This window comes from Lontra canadensis, unplaced genomic scaffold (genome assembly GCF_010015895.1).
Source record: "Lontra canadensis isolate GAN:19392208 unplaced genomic scaffold, GSC_riverotter_1.0 scaffold83, whole genome shotgun sequence".
Classification (NCBI taxonomy): Eukaryota; Metazoa; Chordata; class Mammalia; order Carnivora; family Mustelidae; genus Lontra; species Lontra canadensis.
This window is the reverse complement of record NW_022631077.1, coordinates 7993220-8008942: the sequence shown is the minus strand read 5'-3', so window position 1 is coordinate 8008942 and position 15723 is coordinate 7993220. Positions and strand designations below refer to the sequence as shown.

Genomic DNA, 15723 nt, shown 5'->3' with positions numbered 1-15723 from the left:
TTCACAGATTAAATGTTCCTAAGAGCTTAATGCTTTCACTGTTGATGGCGACTCTGCCATCTGGATATTGTAGCTGGCGTCTGCCTCTTTCTGGCAGCAGAGGGCGCTCTGGCATTGTTGACAGCGTATAAGTCCCTGGTGCACTGCGCCAGCATCTCCTTCCCAGGAAGGAAACGTACTATTTCCCTGGAGGGTTGTCATTGAGTATCTCAAAGGGTCAAGTTGTTCCTAAATTATTCCGAGAGGCTTTAATTTCAGACCACTAAATGAAAGTTGTGATTGTTAAAGGGCTTCCCTGGCATACTATGCTGAAGTTCTCCAACTGAGAAGCTTAAACTCTTACTGGAAAAAAATGCTGAGCATAGAATTTCATAGCAAATTGTCCATAGACATTAAACCGATGATTACTTTAAAAATAAATAGAAAGTAAAATAGTCTTAAAAATCTAGAACTATTATGGATTGATAGCCAATCTGGATTTAGTCGTTGTAACCAGAACACTAAATTGTGTGTTCTCTTATTTAAATGGCATTTTACCTTGTTTCATATGTATCTCATATCTATTTAAAAAGTAATTTTAAAACTTATTACGTTTTCTGGAGGACAAGCTTAGATTGTCCTAAACAGGAAGGATTGGAGTGAGGGGGATTAGATGTGTTTCCATTATGTAATATGAATTATACAACTAAGGCAGAAGTATTTTGCAACCTTGGACTCTTGTTGCTTCATGAAGTAACCAAGTGAATGTGGGTGCAGGAGATCCTTGCAGCTGCATGAATTCTGGAATGCAATAAGCTTCCATGATAACGTGTAATGCTTTAAACCCATTTCAGTTTCCAGTGACTATTCCTAACTGGCACGAGAGGAATGTTTCCTAACACTTTCCTTTTATTATTCGAGTAGCACCCCCTTTTTTTAAGTGTGTTTTATTCATTCCCTCCTAAATTATATAAAATGAAATATAAACAAGTCACCAATGGACATGAAAGACCTAACTCACAGAGTTCTAAAATCAGAGAATAAATAAAATCCACCTTAAGGGAAGGAAGTGAGACTATTCCCTGAGCATGTTGTGCTTCACAACTTTATTTTCAGATTCATCTGATGTATCTCCACCATTCAGGTGTAAAAGAATGAATCTGATGAAATATATGACCCATTTGTGGCCCACTTCTATATCTGGATCAAAACTGGTCTTGCTGTCTCTATTGCCAATCTGGATTGTTTTACCTAATTTTAACATCTTTTATGTTTGTGGATTTATAAACTAATGCAAGCAAATATGTAGCAATTTCTTTTGAGACCTCAGGCTGGCTACAAATTATTTGATTGCCTGTTTCTCCCTCTGTTTCTCTCTCCCCTCTTTGATTCATTATTTCGTTAAGATGTTTAAAGTTTTATTATTTACATTTAATGTTCTCAATATCTAAGACAATAAAATATGCTATGAGATTTAAAAATTTATTGAATATATGAATACTGACCCATACGACCCTCGACTCCTAAAGCGAATCTTCATTGCCTGCCATTTAGTAAGCCAACCTGCCCTTTTCCAACTGCCGGAGCTTTGAGGAGGAGGATGCTGTAGTCAGTTTTTCCGCAGTGCGGCTTTCAGGTCTTCTGGCCTGCAGTGCCTCCCGCCGGCCAGGAAGCGCTGAGCAAGCTCCTCACATCAGCGAGGTCTGCAAAGCTTGGAACTCTGGACCTGCCTAGGAAGTCTGCCCTGGTTGCCTGAGGCGGCAGGGGCTGCTGGATGGGCTCCCGCTTGGTTTCACCTAGTCAGTCCCCATCCCGTCCCTTCCTGGTAAATCTTGAGGTCCACAAGGATGTCGCGCATCCCTTCTCTGACCACACTGGCACTGCTTAGGTACACAGCTGAGGACCTTAAGTTTGTTGTTTTAAGGAAGATGACTTAAGAAATAAAAGAAAATGGAGCCTTCATTCTTCTCATTCTCCTTGCAAGTCCTGCCCATTGCTTAGATTCGGGTTTCAGTCTAAATAAGGTGAAACTGTTTCCCAATATACGTACATTAACTGCATTAACTACAGGAAGACCGAAAAGGGCCAGTCAAGTGTGGCAACAGCTAGAGTGGACTATTTTGGTAAAATATTACGTTTTGCTGTATGCGGTGTTTCTCTGCTTTTAATTTTCTTTTTCTTTTTTCAAATTACCTAATACTCTGTTATTCTTTGGGATGGGGGCGGGAGGGTCCTATTGCTGTTTGGTTACATTAGGGAGAGAAGGCCAAGGTCAGCACCGCGGACAGCACCAGGCGCGAAGGGCGCGGCCACTTTGGTGAATCCTCTCAGGCTCCTCTCCTTTGTTCCCTGCCCCTACAGGCCTCGGCAGAACAAAGACATCTATCAAGGCTCGCTTTCGTAGCCTGGGTTTGCTTTTGGCTCCAAGGTCGAAGTGCAGAACTACCACCTTAACAAAGTCCACTTCATTGGCTTCCAAATAAATTAATTTGCTGAGTCCTTCTAAACTTTCAGGCCTGGCCTTTTTCCCTTGTCCTACTCCTTTTACTGATTTGGCCATCGTGACTATGTCGATACAAGGAAATTATCCTGGCTTTCTAAAGCCGGGCAAGGCAGACTGGATACTAGGAGGAGAAAAGGAGGGGGGGCGGAATGGAGGACAGCGGTGGTAGTGGGGGAGGGTTCCCCGAAGGAGTTGAGACATTTGAGGTTTCTTATGCAATGTGATGAGGGCGCCATTTAACATTATTATCCTCTCTGTTGTTTTGTTTCCGCTGCTTGGCCCAGAATGCAACCATCCTACTTGATCTTTAAAGAACCACTGCTTTCTAAACAGTTCAACTCTAGAATATTTGCACGAACGGGAACTCCTGCTCTCTTGACCGCGGAAGCTCCTGTCACTGAAGTTCTCCTAAAATCTCTTTCGGGGATGCACCTGCAGATTTCCAAGGCTTTTGGTGAAAACTATGACCATTTTATTTTGGGAATGCTAGGATGGTTCTGGAATCAGTTTGAGGGTCTTTATGCGGCAAACGATGAGTTTGTTCTACTACCTCTCAAAACCCCTTGTGATTGCCTTTTCCTTTTTCTCGTCCTGAGACGCTCTGGTGTCCTTCAAGTGCAGCCATAGGCTCCGCTCTTGGCATTCACCGCGTGCCTTAATTGTATGACATTAAATCAAGGTCCGCTGTGAACACGGAGGGCAGAGTCTGATCTTGATCCGGCAAGTAACTGACCCACTGCGAATGCACCTCTTCTCCTCCTGCCCTTCCCCCTCCCCTGGGCTCTGAGTCCCTAGGACTCCCCCAGAGTCATAACTCATAAGCCCAGCTCCTGTCTCAGCTCGCCTCCTGCCACAGCTGCCAGAGCCGCTGCTAATTAGTCTGTTCGGTGGAAGTGTAGACGATGCATGTGTCTGCGTATACATATGCATATATCTGCATGCCATTTACAGCACACCTAAAAACATACATTCGCCTATAAATCTAGTTTTCAAATGACGGCGTGGATCAAAGTTAATTACCCCTCTGGTACAGATCTAATTTCGTAATCGTGTTATTTTCCTGAAGGCAATTAACCGAGTTGGTCCGCCCTGCATCTCTTCTAAGTCACTTGTAAGGAATGGCAGATTTTAAGGACCGCGCCATTGCACGTTCTGCTGCAGAAAGCTTTGTCAATCATTTCTTGCTGTCGGGAATGAGATCTAGCACATAGACGGAAAAAATAACCATGCGCGCGTGTGTGTAAGATAAACACGCAGATATGCCTAGTCTCTGTGTCCTGTGATAACGTTACCGCGGTTTCGGTTGGGAGATTTGGGGAAGAGATGAGAGTCCAAGGGCGGGCTGGGTCGTCTTTCTTTGTAATGCGGAAAAATTAACTCAACCGCACCTGCCTAGTCCCGAGAGAGCTGGGCGGCCCATCTGGTCTGGCTACAGCTTTGGTGCAGAGAGAAAAGCCAGCCCGCTAAGGCTTCCCCACTGCCGCGGAGCGCAGACCTCCGATCTGGGCCCGGCTGGGGGTTATGGCTCAGAACAGCGCAGCCGACGCGCTCTCCTCAGACTGCGGCAAGAGTCAGGAGGCTGGAGGAACCTGGGCCGGGCGGAGGGAGGGCGAGCAGGAGAGAGGAAGGGGTGAGGGGAGTTGACCTCTACGGGCGGAGCCCTCTGAGCAGCGGGCAGGAGCTGGCGGCGCAGCGGCTCTTTTCGCGGCGTCCCCTACGGCTCGGTCGGCCCAAGGGAAAGGCCCGCTCTGGCTCCGGCGTCCGAGGAAGGAAGGCTCCTCAGCCACCACGGTCCCTGGGCGGCGTAGATCCCAGCTGCGGCTGGAGAGAGCGCGGAGAGCCAGTCCAGCGCAGATTCCCCAGCACGCGCCCCTGAAAAACAGAATCACAGCGCAGAATTAGAGAGGGCGGCAGGAGGGGGAGGGGGACTTGGAGAGAGGCGAGCAGGAGGCGGGAGGGAACAGGCAGCGGGAGGGAGCAAGCGAGGGAGATGGGGGGGGGACGGGACCCCAGACGGCGGGGTAGGACCTCCGTCCCCAGGCTTCAGCCAAGCTCCGAGGGGCCCGCCGCGCGCGGAGCCCGGGGCGCGCAGCCCGGGGGGCGGCGCGGTGGCGGTGCGCGCAGGTCCCTGGCTGCGGAAGCCGGGAGGTGGGGGCCAGACGCTGCGGCACAGCAGCGGCCAGAGAAGAGACGTCGGGATCTGTAACTGTCAATATGCCTGCACAGAACATCCTCCTGCGCAGTCCAGCCGTTTCCGCATTCTGTGTCCCCTTTCCCCTTCCTCACCCCTTCCCTCACACCGCACTCTGCATCCACACTCTCCAATCTCCACCCCTTCTGGTCTTAGGACCCTGCAAACTGCAAGACCCTCGAGTCCCAGCAAGAAAAATCGAAAACGATCGATGAGAGAAAGAATTACATATACACATAACCCTAGAAATCCGAAGGAAAAAGACCTGCCAGCCCTGACCAAACCTGGAGAGAACCAAAGCGTTTTCAATCGCTGTAGAGAGCCTTCTCGGAGGAAAGAGGAGGCTGAGAGGCTTCCGTGGTTTAAGGTGCTTTAGGGTGGGAGGTGGGGGTGGGTGGGGGTGGGTCGGAGCGGTCCGGTCTTTCCCCCTCGCTTGCTGATCCAGAATTAGGGATTAATGGCTCGCTCCAGCCAAACAAATAAGGCATCTGCCTTCAGCACAAGAGGATTACACGGGCTGCTGACGTCACCAGTCAGACAGATGTTGGCTCCCAAAGTCCTGAGCAGCTCGCTGTGTCCTTGAAACCAAAGAGCCGCAGAAGGCGCTCAGCCCCCAAGAGCTGCGCCTGGGTACAGCAAAGGGCGAGTGTCCTGCCCTTGCCTACACCCCCTGGCGCCAACGTAATGGCCCAAAGACAGCCCCCCTAAGACGTCGTGCCCCCAATCTCTCTGGTCCTTCCTTACAGCCCGACCATCAATGCTCAGACTTGCTCAAGGCAAGCCAAAGTCACCATTTTTGGTTGCCTCTCCTTAAAATGGAGACAAGAGTCGACACCCCTTGGACATCTCATCTAGATCCCTAATTCTAAGCTCTTGGGCTCTTAGTCACTCACACATGTAGTTACTGGCCAAGTAACTACAAAATAAGCACCTTAGGCCGGACAGAGCCCACGCTCCAGATGAGGGGCGGCCTTTTAATTATGTGCGCAAGCAGCAGAAGCAGGGCTTATCTGCATCTCCTCTTCTCCCCCCACCGACATCCTGTCCCCAGGCCGAGGTTTAGGTTTATGCTTAATCTTATCACCAGTGCCATTCTGGACGACTGTACCTTTCTAAACAATGACCTGTTCTCAACCAAACTCTGTGTCCCAACCAGAGCCCGTGGGCCACCACTCAGTAAGCCACGGGGACCTCACCATGGTCCTGATCACTGCATTTTCTTTGCAAATACTTTGGAGATGGTTTTCAAAAACAAATAAACAAAAAGATATGTATGTGTGTGTGCATGTGCGTGTGTGTCTAAAACCTTTGTAGCATCTGATTTTAAGAATTTGTACATTCAGGTAACTGCAGTTTTAGTCTATAGACAAATCTAATTCCTAATTCATAAACCCTGAACTCTTTAATTTGATGTCATTTCAAAATTGGAATTTAGATATGAACTATTTTACTTTCTCAAACCTGCATATTATTTTTGCTTTATATGACTTCCCAGTCTTTTAGAAGTCACACTGAAGTCAGGTTATGAATAAGCCCAAAGAAAACAAAATTGGAAATTTAAAGGAGCAATTTTGAATGTGTTATGTAATTCATGAATGAAATGGTTTTAAGTGAAGTTCAATTTTGTAAAGAAATAAAGGAAATTCAAATAATGTGTGAAACAAAATAAATTGATCTCTGACACAGAGCGTCACTGAATCAATCCTGTGCCCCAAGTCAAACTGGTATGTATAAAAAAAAATCTGTAACTTTCTTGGAAAAAAATGTTTGCTCACAACATTGCACTATTGGTTATAGACTACAATGCCTAAAGCAGAGTAAAAGATGTAACTGGACTCTATCTCCATTCATATTATTCCTGTCTATCAAAGTGGCATTTAATTTTTTCCAATTTGATGCATTTAGAAATTCAGTCACTGATAAAAATCAACTTAATTTGCCTTAGTGTCATTCAGGTAATGCCAGCCTAAAATAGTAAAATTTCTTTATCTTCACTTTGCTTCAAGGCCTTTTAACAAACAGCCCACATCTTAAAGGGATGGATTTAAATTTGTTATTTACCATTAACAAAAGGTAGACCTCATCTCATTTTAATTGGGTAAAGAACACATACTATTTGAGACAGCATATATAAATCATTCTTTTTTTGTTTTTGAAACTTGGTAGAATAAGTTTCAAATTCCAAACTTTAAAGAAGTGTAATTCTTTCTAAAAATCAAAAACATTGTTTTGTCTACCCACACATTTGAATATAAACTCCCATTCTGCTGTCACAAAATTTTACTAGAGTCCTTTTTGCTCAGTGATTTAATATTAGTTCGCTGTCCATGGTCTTGATCCACATGAAGGGAGATGCCAGTGGTGCATTTTCAAAAATGTAAATCACAGTGCTTCTGCACCAATTTAATGCCATAACATTTAAAGATAATGCCAAAGGGGGGGGGGACATCTGTAGGCTTTGAGTTCTCTCCCCCATTCCAGTTGTTTTCATTTTTCCATACTTGCCACCAAATTGTGAGTACAGGAAGCAGATGGGAAAAGTTTGCATTTCATTATTTTTGAGCTGACAAAATCACCACTCTATTTAGGGGTCTGAAGAACTGTAGTAAATAGAAAATAGTATTTTTCAACTTGCATTTTTTTTTTTTCTCCCAGAAAGGTGAGAGACCTTGTCTGGGCTTCCTTGTTCACTTTTACAAATGGTTTAACAAGTGCAGAAATTTTTACAAAATGACAAATTGAGGGGGGAGAAAAGCCAAACAACCAACCTCTTCAACTCTATTTATAGATAGATACAGACATATCACACACATATAGGCAACACGGAGAGCATTAAATTAAATCCCTTCACTAACACACTGTATTTCTTTCTGTTGAAGCGAAAAAAGCATATGCTGTAGTAGTTAAGACTACTTAGCAAATTCCTTCTGTCCAAAATAACGTTTCACCTTCGTTTTAAAAAACAAAAGACTGACCTAGCAGAGGAACATTTAACCTCCCCTGGGGCTTCCTCCAGGGGGGTGAAAGAATAAAGAAAAAACTTTCCTCCTCTCTCCAAACATTTTATTGTCTTTCGACTTGTATTTTTCCCTTCAGATTATCAGGGAAAGTATATATATATATATATATATATATATATACACACACACACACACACACACATATATAGGTATACACACACACACACACACACACACACAAGCAGATGCTTATCTTCGGAATCCCTAAAAGCCGCTGCGGATCTTTGAAGGACACCGACCTGCGCAAACCGGTCATATTTTTGTTTTGATGGAAGTATCCCAACTGCAAGCAAACAGGCTCTTGCCTAAACTGAGGTCGGTACCCACGCCAGGCCATGGGGCCGAACTTCAGCGATTCGCACTTTTCCCGGCACGAGAAGACTACTTTCCGAAGAAGTATTTAGAACTTAGGAAAATCCTTGTACCGGAAGAAAATGGCCTAAACACAATAGGACTCGCCATTTTCTCCTTGCGAAGCACAAAGCGCTTGGCGCTGCCCGGCACACAAAGAAAGCGTGGGCCCGCGGAATTCTTGCACATTTTCAAGAGGCCAAAAAATACCTCTCCCAGAACCACAATTTCTCCCGCTTGGGCGCTGTGACACACACTCTGCCACCCTCACTCAGCCCTTGTCACAAGAAGATCCTTTATATGAGATGTAGCTAAAAGACCCACCAAAGGCGCGATGCTAGCTAGCAGCCAAACCCGGCCAGACTAAGTTCCGCAAGCCGAGGGGCCCGGCCAGCGGCCGCCCTGGACTCCATTCTAGGCCGGGGGTACTCGCATCCCCTCCCTCCTCCTCAGATCTCTCCTTCCAATTCCATCCCGTCTCCCCTGCACGTCTGGTAGTGCGGGAGTTTAGGGATCTTCATGACCTGATTTCTGTGCAGTGCCAGGAACCAACCTTGCAGCCCGGAGCCGGGCGGGAGGCTCTTAGGGATGCTCGCAACGCGGGAACCCCTCGACTCCGCGACTCCTGACGCCCCCCGCCCGCTGCCCCAAGTCTCTGCATCCAAGACTGCCAGTGCCTTGTTCTGCACACCCCAAACGGGCGAAACACTTCACTGGCTCACGTGCGGAAAGTGCAAGCTTCGAGGAAACCCCTGTGAATAAAAACACCGAAACACAACCCGCGCGCTCCGACTCACAAAGCGAACACTCCCAACCCAGCCAGCGAGGCAGAGCACGGCTAACGTAGGAAAAGATAGTACTTACAGCCGGTGCGCGTTTGGGTAATCCGCGTCTCAGCCCGTTTGATTTGTTTGTTAAAAAAAAAAATGTACACATCTCTATAGGTTTGATATTGCACATCTTCCACCGCTGAGAAGGAACGACAATAAAAATCTTGTAGCCTAGCGGGGATGGGGGAGGGGGATGGAGATTTTCATTGTCTACGCTCTGCACACGCAGCCCAAGGAAAGACGCTCATTGCCGAGTGGGGCTCCTTCTACTTTCTGCTTGAAATTCAGAAGCGTTCAACGCAGTGAAGCGGGGGTTTGGTCTCCCTCCCTGCCTCCCACCCTCTGCGTTCTCTTCTCTCTCTCCCTCCCTCTCCCTTCTCTCTCTCTTTCCCTCTCTCTCTCCTTCTTTTCTCTCGTGTCCCCTCCCTCTCTCTTCTCCAGCTCGAAGTCTCTCTCTCTCCCTCCCTCTCTCCCTCTCTCTCTCTCTCCCTCGCTTTTTTTTCAAAAGAGGGCAGGTCGCTTCCTGCATCCCAATGAGTTAAATCAGTCACTTACTTCTCATGCATCAGCAGCCTCTATAACAACCCGAGGGCTGGAGGCACAAAAGAGCATTTAGCTGCCTCCAATTTGTGTAGAAGGCCTGTCCTTAATTTGTTTTTGGAGTATAATTAAATCATGTATTTCACGTAATATGAAAATACCAAGTTCCCAACTTTAACGAATGAACCGCTAATGGAAACCTTTGAAAATATACCTCCCTTCTTGTTGGTGTCCTTAGAAAGGGCCTAGGACGCCCCAGAAACAGAGAGGCCAAGGGTTTGGGCCTAAATCTATCCGCCCCTCCCCCCTTCACACGTCAAGGTCACAGTCATATGATTCTCCCATTGCTTTAAAATGGAGCCTTTTTATCAACTCTTCGCCTTGGTAAGGAATTAAATCTCTTTGTGGTATGGGAAGATCTGAAGGATTAAATAAATAAATACATCCTTAGTATGAAATACACATGCAAGCAGAATCAACCGTGATCAGACGATATATGGTGGTAGGGGGTGTGGGAAGGCTGACATACCATGTGAGAGTGTGCGGTTTTCGTTCGCGCCCCCTCTCCGGCCCCCATCCCTGCCTGGCGAATTCTGAAGTCTCTGGGTTTTGCTAGGGTTTCTTCCGGAGGCTGTGTGGGCCTTACTGGGCGACAGGGCCAGCGCCTTTTTTTCCCCATTTTTTAAGCTCTTAAAGAGTCTTTGAGGGGTCCAGATCTCGAAGACGCTGCCCAGTGGTCAGGGGGGTCATGTGTATTGTTCCCCCTCCTCTAAAAGGGCTGGGTCACGGAGAGCAACTCTGCCTTCCCGCAGTTTCTCTTTCAGGAAAAACAACAACAACAACAACAACAAAAACAAAAAACACCCGGGACGGGCCATTGTTCTCCCTCAAAGAAGGGGGCAAGGGTGATAACAGAAAGACCTCCTCTTCCCCGCATTCGTCACCCACGTCCAGCTTCACTCCACCCAAAGCCACTGCTGGGGAGAAATTTGGGGATTTTTCTTGTTCCTGAGATCATGGGAGCCAATATCCCATTAATATCTTTGGTATCTTCCTTGTGTTTTCTGCAGCAATATTCCGTTAAGTAGTCAGGACCCCCAACTCCCCATTTTCTGGTTCTAACAGGGCTTGTTCAGAAACACTGCATTCAGATACTGGAGAGGTTAGGACTACAGAGAACCACATTTAGTTCTATCGAAAGAGAATGAAGCAGTATCACTTGCTACCTCCCGCCTCTAAATTCTGAATATTCGCTCTTATACGGTAAAGCACCCCGGGGTTCTGAAGCCATGTTTCACCTTGAACATTTATCAAACCGGACTCTGCCGCCACTGCTGCCGCAGGAGGACGTACAGGCCGCCAGCACCCAGCTGACATCTGCTTGAAAAATCCAACAATACCTCCAATGGGGTCGTTTGCAAAAAGTGAAAACCAAAAATGAAAGAGGGATTTTTAAAAAATAAAAGTACATATACATATGTATACTTGTGTGTGTTCCCCCAAAATGTTGGGTGTTCGGTCTTGAATGACCTAAAATAAACAACACCTCTGCAGTTAAGCCCAGACCGAAGGCCTCACTGAACCGGTGTTTTATTAGGGGCGAGAGATAAACGTTCTGTTAGGAAGCACTAGAAGGAATGCACATTGTCCCCCCTGCCCTTTATCTTTCGCCAGATAATACTCATTCTATCTGTTTCCAGTGTATTGACCTGGGATGTGGGACTGTTAAAGATCGGCAACGTCTTGCCAAAGCCTGAGGGAGGCAGGGTCACGCGGTGCGCACCGGTCGCGCTGCCGCGAAGCTGCTCCTCTATGCTCTGATTAGCCAGAAGGGTCTGCTCTGTTGGGTGACGACTTCAGACGACCCCAGGTGGGCCCTTAACACAGCAAATCCCCCACTCCCATCCTGGCTCTGGTAATGCCAGCTTTGCGACTTTCCTGGGTCCTGGAATTTCAGCGTTGCTGATGAGAAGGCCTTAGGAAGAAACCTAGGCGGCGGGTTCCTCTCCTGCCTATGGGCCGCTTCCGAGGTATATTCTAGGTCCAAACTGCAAAGAAAAACGCTAGAGAGGTCAGAAGCGAATGCTGGAACATTCACTGGGCCTTTTTACCCCTCCTCCCCCAACAGATGGCGGGACCAGGACACCTGCAAGGCAGCCGGCAGCCGCCGCCTCCGCGCAGCTCTCCGGACAGTGTCCATAGTGTCGGATCATATAAGGTCAACTAACATCCTGGGCCCAGTTCCCTCCTTCCCCCGCCCGAAAAACCTTTTTTCTGGACACCTTTCAGTCCATTCGGAGAACAGAGCTTCCGATCTCTCTGCCTCCCACCCTTGGCCCAGGAACCTGAGCGCACGACTACTTTCCAGCCTCGGGTTTTTTTCAGGTTTGCCAAGAGCGCAAATCTCCTCCTGCCTGCGTACCTCAGCGCCCGGGCTTGGAGCTTATGAAAATGTAACCCAACTCATTGCCAGAAGTTGTTGCTAATTAGTGGATAATAAACTTCTGTAGCCAGGGCACAAAAGTCTTTTAAAAGTGCAAAGGTGTTCTTTGTTATGGCATCAGAAAAGGGATTAGCATATCAATTGGACTAGGGGGACCGGACAATGAGCCCTCCTCCCCCTTCTCTGCCCTTAGTGTGCCGCCCGCCGCCGCCACCTCCTCCTCTTCTTTCTGCCCTTCCTCCTCTTCTTCCTCCGCTCGCGGCTCGGAGAGCTGTCAAAGAGCGGTTGGGGACTGCAGGGCCGCTGGCCGGGGACGCGCGGGCAGGCGCAGTGCAAGCTTCCCGCCGCTCACCAGGCGGCGCGGCCTGCGCGGCGCCCTCGCCCTCGCCCAGCGCCCAGGCACGCTCTCGGGGAAGGTGGAGACGCGCGGCAGGGCGTGCGGGGACGCGGAACCCGAGCACGGCGTGACGGGTGGCCTCGAGGGCGGGGACACGGCCTGTCCGGGGAGGGCGGCCTCGGGCGGGCCCACGCGCCGCCCCGTCCCAGCGCCCGCGGTTCGGGCTCCGCAAAATCGTGTCCCTCGCCTCTCCCAGGCCGCGCGAACCCCCAGCAGACTCTGCACTCCTTGGCAGTGGGGAGCCGCTCCCCACTCTCCTCCGGCCTTTCTCGGCCAACCCGATGACCTCCGACCCTGCACGCGTGCACGCTTCGGGCGAGTAGCGTGCGTTCCGGGCAAGCCGAGCCCTTCAGTCTCGAGGCAGCCTGGTCCCCGGGGGCTGTGGGTCCGCTCGGCCGGTCCCGGGCGGAGGTCCCCACCAACTGCCCGCTCGATGGTGGCTGGGGCGAGGCGACCGAACGGCCCAGGCCTCAGCAGGCCTGGCCAAGTCTCCGAGAGTCCTTGCCTGGCCCCGGCGCCCTCGCCCATCTTCCACCCGCCTCAAACTGGCCCTGAGGGAGCCGGCTCCCCGGGCCGACGGAAAATTGGAAAACCTTCCCCGCCCGGGTGCAGTAAAGCAAAGCAGAAGTAAGTCTCTCGGAGAGGGAGACGCGGCCCAGGCCTGCGGGGCCCGGGCTCCCACTCCCTCCGCCACCCCGCCCGGCTGGTCGGCCCCGGAGCGCACCAGGGCCGGGGCGCCGGGGCCGGCGGGGGCCGCCTCGGGCTCGGGGGAGGAGGAGCGGAGAGTGGCGCGGGAAGGGAGGCGAAGGGGGAGGCTAGCAGCGACGGCGCTCTTCGCTCGCCGGCGGCCAAGCGGGACCAGCCACTTGCTGGCCGGCCTTGAGGAGCCGCGGGCCGGGCGGCTCGCCTCTCCTCCCGAAGTCCCCGCAGACCCTGCAACCCCCGCGAGGAAACGTTTTCTTTTTCTTCTCCCCTCCCCCCTTTCCCCTCTCTCCCTGGAGGCAGCTTCCGTCCTCTAAATGCGTTTCAAAAAAAGGAAACCTCCGGGGCTCTCCTTTTCCCAACGTCTCGCCTCCTTCTAACAGGAGTGTTTGGCGACCAAGCACCAAACTCACACAAGTTTCCCCGAAAACGAACCGCTTTTACTGCCGTGAGGAAAAATGTCGGGGAAAAAAGTGGAGGTCGGTGTTTCCCTAAATGCAAAACATCAGAGAGGAGTCTAAAAAGAGCTTTACTTTCCCTGCGAAATCTCCATTGTTGCTTGGCAAACAATGGGAGCCTGGGCGACTGTGGGGCTGTGAGAATGAATAGGCGATCCGCGGGATGTGTGCGGGTCAGTGCTTGGGGTCCCGGGCCTAAAGCCCCTTTCTCAGCTTGCCACAATAAACCAGAGCAAGGTTTAGTCTTTACTGGGTCACCGGCCATCCTCTATTATTCAACACTTCACAACAAAAAACACTTATTAATCAGCGCTGACCAGAGGCCCCTTTTGAAACAAGAGAAGAGGGGAGAGAGGGGGGGAGAGAGAGAGGTGAAAAGAAGATTGAGAAGCCCCGGACAGAGCTTTCTAAAGCCAGAGCAACCATAGGGTACCTTCCTCCAGTGGCCAAAGTTTATTTGACACAACAAAGTTTCTAATCAGGCCACGGAGACCTGGATTTCTCATTTGCCTTACTCCCCTTCTCTTCCTCTGAAGATGTTGGAGACTTTGTTGCGAGGAAGGATGGCTTTAGGTCAAATTGCTAAGGCCTGATCTTAAAGATCTAATTGCTATTGGAAGAGAAGCCTGTTTCCCAGCTGGGCCTCCACTCTGGAGATGGTGCAAGGAAGACTGTCCAGCTCTGCCCTGGGCACCCCGCTGATGGATGAGGTGTCAGGCCAGTAGTCATGTGAGGACTGGTTTCCAAATGGTATGAGCAGTAGTCAAATGTGGTACTTATTGGTGATACTGAATGCAATCTGTAGATTTTCTACTTTATGATGTTTCAGTCCGGATCTATTAAAGGACTAAACTTGCTGGCTAGAGTGAAGAGGAACTGCTGATTCTTATGCTTTGACAGGGATTTAAGGGAAAGGATGTGATGAATAGTTTTAGAGAAGAAAGGGGTTCAGAATATTCCATACCACTAAAATCAGTGGGTTCTTTGCTCAACTTTGATAATTTGTACAGAGCTTGTTTGATGTTTGTAACCTAATTGTTTTTCTCTCATTTATCTGGTTACATGAGAATTATGAACACATGCTCAGACATATATGGACACTCATATACATTAAAGTGAAGTGTTACATACATCAGGTTTATGGATGAATTTAATCCATTTGGAACTCAGCTAGATATTTTTGATGGTGAATTTTTGTCGCTTTTTGATTTGGGGTTGGAAGTCAATATTTCTTGGTTATTCTGTCTGTTTTACATTACTCAGGTTGTAATTTAGCCAAGTGAGCAAAACTCTTTTGTAATGGCTGATGTGTACAAGTGAACAGAGGCAGCAGATATCGAATCTTGGTTGTCAGAAGCTATAAAACAATTATTTTCCTAAAGAAATAGGAGTGAATGTCAAAGCAGTAGTCTTTTAAGTTTAAAATTTCGTTTGTGTGCACTTTTGGATTCCTGTGTAACATAACTAACCATTTCACTTGTTATGATTCAAAGAAACCTTTTAAGCCCAGAAAAATGTATGGATGGGGATTGTGACTTCAGCAAATTAAGCTGTAGAACTAGATGGCTTGGTAATGAAAGCAGGAATGCAGAATTACTTGGTAGTAAACTACACTGGTATTTACCAGAGTTTATGTAGTAAATGCAAAAATGGGTTGCATGGTTTGGTCTCAGGAAGTGTTTTACTCAGATGTCTTCTATTTGAGATTGGCTTTTTTATGTTGAAAATATTGTGTTACTCAGATTTTGCAGAGCTCAACGCTTCTTGCAATGGAGTAATCAACTGTTATCTGAATTATTTAAAGCCTGGGATTAAAGGCCTTGGAGTTGATGCTGACAAGCTCTCACATGTAGGCAGGGGAAAGTTTAGTATTCTTTTCTTTATGTATACACTTTGAAAATAATTTGGTCAAGTGTGGTGAATTATTTTTAAAATTTATGCGTAAGAACAATGAATAATTCTTTTACAAATTGTTTTCCAAATGAGCAAATAAGATATTCAGGGAAAGAGTAGGATCTGTTCCATACATAACAGTGTGTCACCTAAAATTCATTGTTTTTAAAGGAAGATTCTTTAAAAAAAAAAAATGTTTGGTGTAGAAATCTCCAGTGTTTCAGAAAAGTGTTTAGGATGAGCATACACAGAATATATTCATTCAACAAATCCATTTGTGGTACATGGCAATTTTATGTCATGTGTTTCCTTTTAGTATTTTGGTTAGCTTCCTAATTTGCTTAAAGGAAGCAATACTCTATTTGTGTGGCTATTTTTACTTGTAAACTGAAGGTATGTACTAAATGGAACTAATT

General features: G+C 48.1%; 1 long non-coding RNA gene across 1 annotated transcript; it reads right to left on the bottom strand.

Annotated features, from left to right (window-relative positions):
* Positions 1-2958: 2958 nt before the first annotated feature.
* Positions 2959-9233, bottom strand: LOC116882321. Its single transcript, XR_004385625.1, has 2 exons — positions 8909-9233; positions 2959-4354 (listed from the first exon to the last, which is right to left on the bottom strand). It is a non-coding gene; the product is annotated as an uncharacterized LOC116882321 (long non-coding RNA).
* Positions 9234-15723: the final 6490 nt, after the last annotated feature.